Here is a 5,944-nt window from a genome sequence, read left to right on the forward strand (position 1 = left end):
TGCTTCATACCAACAATCTCTGTGGGATTCGACCCTTACTCACGTAAGGTATTACTTGGACGACCCAGTGCACTTGCTGGTTAGTTGTATCGAAGTTGTGTCAACTATAAATTAAGATCAAAGCACCAAGCTTTGGAGCCATTACCAGGGATTGTTCGAGCCTGGACAACACAATTTCGTGCACCAAGTTTTTGGCGCCGTTGCCGGGGATTGTTTGAGTTTGGACAACTGACGGCTCATCTTGTTGCTCAGATTAGGTAATTTTCTTTTCGTTTTCTTTTCAAAAAGTTTTCAAAAATTTTTCAAAAACTCTTCTTTTGTTTTCGAAAAAAAAAATAATATAATAAAAATGTTTTCAAAAATAAATTATTCTATGGCTTCAAAATTTTTAAGAATGAATTCTAGTGTTTCATGAAATATGTTGAATCATATCTGGCTGTAAAGCCATACCCAAACTACTTTGGGATTGGTATTCAACTAATCACATCAGCCCATGTAATTATATGTTGCAGCCTGGCTGGCTGTAAAGCCATGTCTAAATTCATTTGGACTGAGGCTTGCAATTGGTTATCAAGAGCAAGCTAGTTGGAGCTAATCCACCTGCTACTGTTCCTGATCTACCCGCTGTTGATCCACGATCACCTGCTGAAGCTTGGCTGGCCATTGGCCATGTCTAGTGTTTTGGACTGGAGCTTTCTTTGAAAGCTTGGCTGGCTAGTGAGCCATGTCTAATTCCTGGACTGAAGCTTTAGACTAACATGGCAAGATTCCTGAAATTCATATTAAAAATTTTGGAATCCTTAATTTTCTTTTAATTTTCAAAAAATATAAAATAAGAATCCAAAAAAATTAGAAAATCATAAAAATCAAAAATATTTTCTGTTTCTTGTTTGAGTCTTGAGTCACATTATAAGTTTGGTGTCACTTGCATATGCATCTTGCATTTTTTCGAAAAAAATCATGCATTCATAGTGTTCTTCATGATCTTCAAGTTGTTCTTGGTAAGTCTTCTTGTTTGATCTTGATGATTTTTTGTTTTGTGTCTTTTCATGTTTATCATATGCATTCTTGAATTCTTAGTGTCTAAGCATTAAAGGATTCTAAGTTTGGTGTCTTGCATGTTTTCTTTGCATTAAAAATTTTTCAAAATTGTGTCTATGATGTTCATCTTGACATTCATAGTGTTCTTGGTGTTCATCTTGACATTCATAGCATTCTTGCATGCATTCATTGTTTTGATCTAAAAATTTCATGCATTGCATAATTTTCATGTTTTTCATAAAAATTTCAAAAATCAAAAAAATATCTTTCCCTTTTTCTCTCATCAAATTCGAAAATTTGAGTTGACTTTTTCAAAAATTTTTAAAAATCAAGTTGTTGCCAATGAGTCAAATCAAATTTTCAATTTGAAAATCTTATCTTTTTCAAAATCTTTTTCAAAAATCAAATCTTTTGCAAAATTCTTAGTTATTTTCGAAAATTCCAAAAATAATTTTCAAAAATCTTTTTCTTATTTTTATACCATATTTTCGAAAATAACAATAACAATTAATGTTTTGATTCAAAAATTTGAAGTTTGTTACTTGCTTGTTAAGAAAGTTTCAAACTTTAAGTTCTAGAATCATATCTTGTGATTTCTTATGAATCAAGTCATTAACTGTGATTTTAAAAATCAAATCTTTTTCAAAAACTAATCTCTATCATATCTTTTCAAAAATATCTTCTTATCTTATCTTTTTCAAAAATATCTTTTCAAAATATCTTCTCTAACCTCCTAACTACTTATCTTTTCAAAATTGGTTTTCAAAATTTGTTTCAACTAACTAACAAACTTTTTGTTTGTTTCTTAACTTTTTCAAAACCACCTAACTAATTCTCCCTCTCAATTTTCGAAAATATCTTCCCCCTTTTTCAAAAATTTCTTTTTTATTAACTAATTAATCTTATTTTTATTTTTAATTTCAAAAAAAAAATTCAAAAAAATACTAAACTTTTTCAAAAACTATTTTCAAAAATCACTAACTCCTTTTCAAAAATAAATTTCGAAAATTCCCTCCTTCTCTCCCATCTCATTCTATTTATTCATTCATATCCTAACATCTCATCTCACATTCCAATCCTCACAGTTGTGTTTCTTCCTTTACATCACATCCTTTATCTCCCCCTCTTCTTCTACTTACAAAGGGATCCCTATACTGTGGTATAAAGGATCTCTATTATTATTATCATTTTCCTGGCCATTCTTCCTTGTCATATGAGCAGGAGCAAGGATAAGAACATTCTTGTGGAAGCAGATCCAGAACCTGAAAGGACTCTGAAGAAAAAATTAAGAGAAGCTAAAATACAACAATCCAGAGATAATCTTTCAGAAATTTTCGAACAGGCAGAGGAGATGGCAAGCGAAAATAATAATAATGAAAGGAGGATGCTTGGTGACTTTACTGCACCTAATTCTAATTTACATGGAAGAAGCATCTCCATTCCTGCCATTGGAGCAAACAACTTTGAGCTGAAACCTCAATTAGTTTCTCTGATGCAGCAGAACTGCAAGTTTCATGGACTTCCATCTGAAGATCCTTTTCAGTTCTTAACTGAATTCTTGCAGATATGTGATACTGTTAAGACTAATGGAGTAGATCCTGAAGTCTACAGGCTCATGCTTTTCCCTTTTGCTGTAAGAGACAGAGCTAGATTATGGTTGGATTCTCAACCTAAAGACAGCCTGAACTCTTGGGATAAGCTGGTCACGGCTTTCTTAGCCAAGTACTTTCCTCCTCAAAAGTTGAGCAAGCTTAGAGCTGATGTTCAAACCTTCAGACAGAAAGAAGGTGAATCTCTCTATGAAGCTTGGGAAAGATACAAACAGTTGACCAAAAAGTGTCCTTCTGACATGCTTTCAGAATGGACCATCCTGGATATATTCTATGATGGTTTATCTGAGCTATCAAAGATGTCACTGGACACTTCTGCAGGTGGATCCATTCACCTAAAGAAAACGCCTGCAGAAGCTCAAGAACTCATTGACATGGTTGCTAATAACCAGTTCATGTACACTTCTGAAAGGAATCCTGTGAGTAATGGGACGCCTATGAAGAAGGGAGTTCTTGAGGTTGATACTCTGAATGCCATATTGGCTCAGAATAAAATATTGACTCAGCAAGTCAATATGATCTCTCAGAGTCTGCATGGAATGCAAGCTGCATCCAACAGTACTCAAGAGGCATCTTCTGAAGAAGAAGCCTATGATCCTGAGAACCCTGCAATAGCAGAGGTGAATTACTTAGGTGAACCTTATGGAAACACCTATAACTCAACATGGAGAAATCATCCAAATTTCTCATGGAAGGATCAAAAGCCCCAACAAGGCTTTAATAATGGTGGAAGAAACAGGTTTAGCAATAGCAAGCCTTTTCCATCATCAACTCAGCAACAGACAGAGAACTCTGAACAAAACGCTTCTAATTTAGCAAATCTAGTCTCTGATCTATCTAAGGCCACTGTAAGTTTCATGAATGAAACAAGATCTTCCATTAGAAATCTGGAAGCACAAGTGGGCCAGCTGAGTAAAAGGATCACTGAAATCCCTCCTAGTACTCTCCCAAGCAATACAGAAGAGAACCCAAAAGGAGAGTGCAAGGCCATTGACATAAGCGCCATGGCCGAACCTGTGAGGAGAGGAGAGGACGTGAATCCCAAGGAGGAAGACCTCCAGGGACGTCCAGTGATCAATAAGGAGCTTCCCTCTAGGGAACCAAAGGACTCTGAGGCTCATCTAGAGACCATAGAGATTCCATTGAACCTCCTTATGCCCTTCATGAGCTCTGATGAGTATTCATCTTCTGAAGAGAATGAGGATGTCACTGAAGAGCAAACTACCAAGTTTCTTGGTGCAATCATGAAGCTGAATGCCAAATTGTTTGGCATTGATGCTTGGGAAGTTGAACCTCCCTTGTTCATCAATGAACTAAGTGATCTGGATCAACTGACATTGCCTCAGAAGAGACAGGATCCTGGAAAGTTCATAATCCCTTGTACCATAGGCACCATGATCTTTAAGGCTCTGTGTGACCTTGGTTCAGGAATAAACCTCATGCCCCTCTCTGTAATAGAGATACTGGGAATCTATGGGGTGCAAGCTGCTAAAATCTCATTAGAGATGGCAGACAGCTCAAGAAGACAGGCTTATGGACAAGTAGAAGATGTATTAGTAAAGGTTGAAGGCCTTTACATACCTACTGATTTCATAGTCCTGGATACTGGAAAAGAAGAGGATGAATCCATCATCCTAGGAAGACCTTTCCTGGCCACATCAAGAGCTGTGATTGATGTTGACAGAGGTGAAATAGTCCTTCAATGGAATGAGAACTCCCTTGTATTCAAAACTCAAGGATCTCCCTCTGCAACCATGGAGAGGAAGCAGGAAAAGCTTCTCTCCAAGCAGAGTCAACCAGAGCCCCCACAGTCAAACTCTAAGTTTGGTGTTGGGAGGCCACAACCAAACTCTAAGTTTGGTGTTGAACTCCCATATCCAAACTCTAAGTTTGGTGTTGGAGAGTCTCAACAAAGCTCTGTACATCTGTGAGGCTCCATGAGAGCCCACTGTCAAGCTATTGACATTAAAGAAGCGCTTGTTGGGAGGCAACCCAATGTTTATTTATCTAACTCTATTATTTTTGTTTTTCATATTTTCTTAGGTTCATGATCATGTGGAGTCACAAAATAAATATAAAAAATTGAAAACGGAATCAAAAACAGCAGAAGAAAAATCACACCCTGGAGGAGCATCTGCCTGGCGTTCAAACGCCAGAACAGAGCATAGTTCTGGCGCTGAACGCCCAGAATGGGAGCATCCTGGCGCTGAACGCCCAGAACAAGCATGGTTCTGGCGTTCAACGCCAGAAATGGCAGCAAAGGGGCGTTGAACGCCCAAAAGGGGCACCAACCTGGCGCTGAACGCCCAGAGTTGTGTGCAAGGGCATTTTGCATGCCTAAATTGGTGCAGGGAGGTAAATGCCTTGACACCTCAGGATCTGTGGACACCACAGGATCATCTCAGGATCTGTGGACCCCACAGGATCCCCACTTTACCTCCTCATAATCCTAGTTTTTATTTCCACATCTTCTTCTTCATCTATTCCTTCTTCTTTTGCTCGAGGGCGAGCAACATTCTAAGTTTGGTGTGGTAAAACAATTATGTAAAGGATCTATAGCTCAGTGGTAGAACATTTGACTGCAAATCAAGAGATCCCTGAGATACCTCAGGGGATACATTTTCTTCCACACAATTATTGGAAGCAACTAAGGGTGAAACATCAAGAGCACTCCATCATCCTTCATGAAATCAAAGAAGATCTAAAAGCAATGAAGGAGGAGCAGCAGAGACAAGGAAGAGACATAGAAGAGCTCAAGGACATCACTAAGGTGGACTCATTCCTTGTTCTCACTTTCTCTGTTTTTCGTTTTCTCTATTATGTGCTTATCAATGCTTGTGCCTTTATTACATGATCATTAGTAGTTAGTAACTTTGTCTTAAAGATATGAATGTCCTATGAATCCATCACCTCTCTTAAAAGAAAAATGTTTTAATTCAAAAGAACAAGAAGTACATGAGTTTCGAATTTATCCTTGAACTTAGTTTAATTATATTGATGTGGTGACAATGCTTCTTGTTTTCTGAATGTATGCTTGAACAGTGCATATGTCTTTTGAAGTTGTTGTTTAAGAATGTTAAATATGTTGGCTCTTGAAAGAATGATGACTAGGAGACATGTTATTCGATAATCTGAAAAATCATAAAAATGATTCTTGAAGCAAGAAAAAGCAGCAAAGAACAAAGCTTGCAGAAAAAAAAGGGGGCGAAAAAAAAAAATAGGCGAAAAAAAAAAGAGAGAAAAAGAAAAAGCAAGCAGAAAAAGCCAATAACCCTTAAAACCAAAAGGCAAGG

The 5,944-nt window shown here is 37.2% G+C and overlaps 1 non-coding gene across 1 annotated transcript; it reads right to left on the reverse strand.

The window, feature by feature from the left end:
• Positions 1-2,788: 2,788 nt before the first annotated feature.
• LOC148576619 (small nucleolar RNA R71) lies at positions 2,789-2,896 on the reverse strand. The gene has a single exon (XR_015904159.1). It is a non-coding gene; the product is annotated as a small nucleolar RNA R71 (small nucleolar RNA).
• Positions 2,897-5,944: the final 3,048 nt, after the last annotated feature.

This window comes from Arachis ipaensis, chromosome B1 (genome assembly GCF_059453495.1).
Source record: "Arachis ipaensis isolate K30076 ecotype BB chromosome B1, ASM5945349v1, whole genome shotgun sequence".
Classification (NCBI taxonomy): Eukaryota; Viridiplantae; Streptophyta; class Magnoliopsida; order Fabales; family Fabaceae; genus Arachis; species Arachis ipaensis.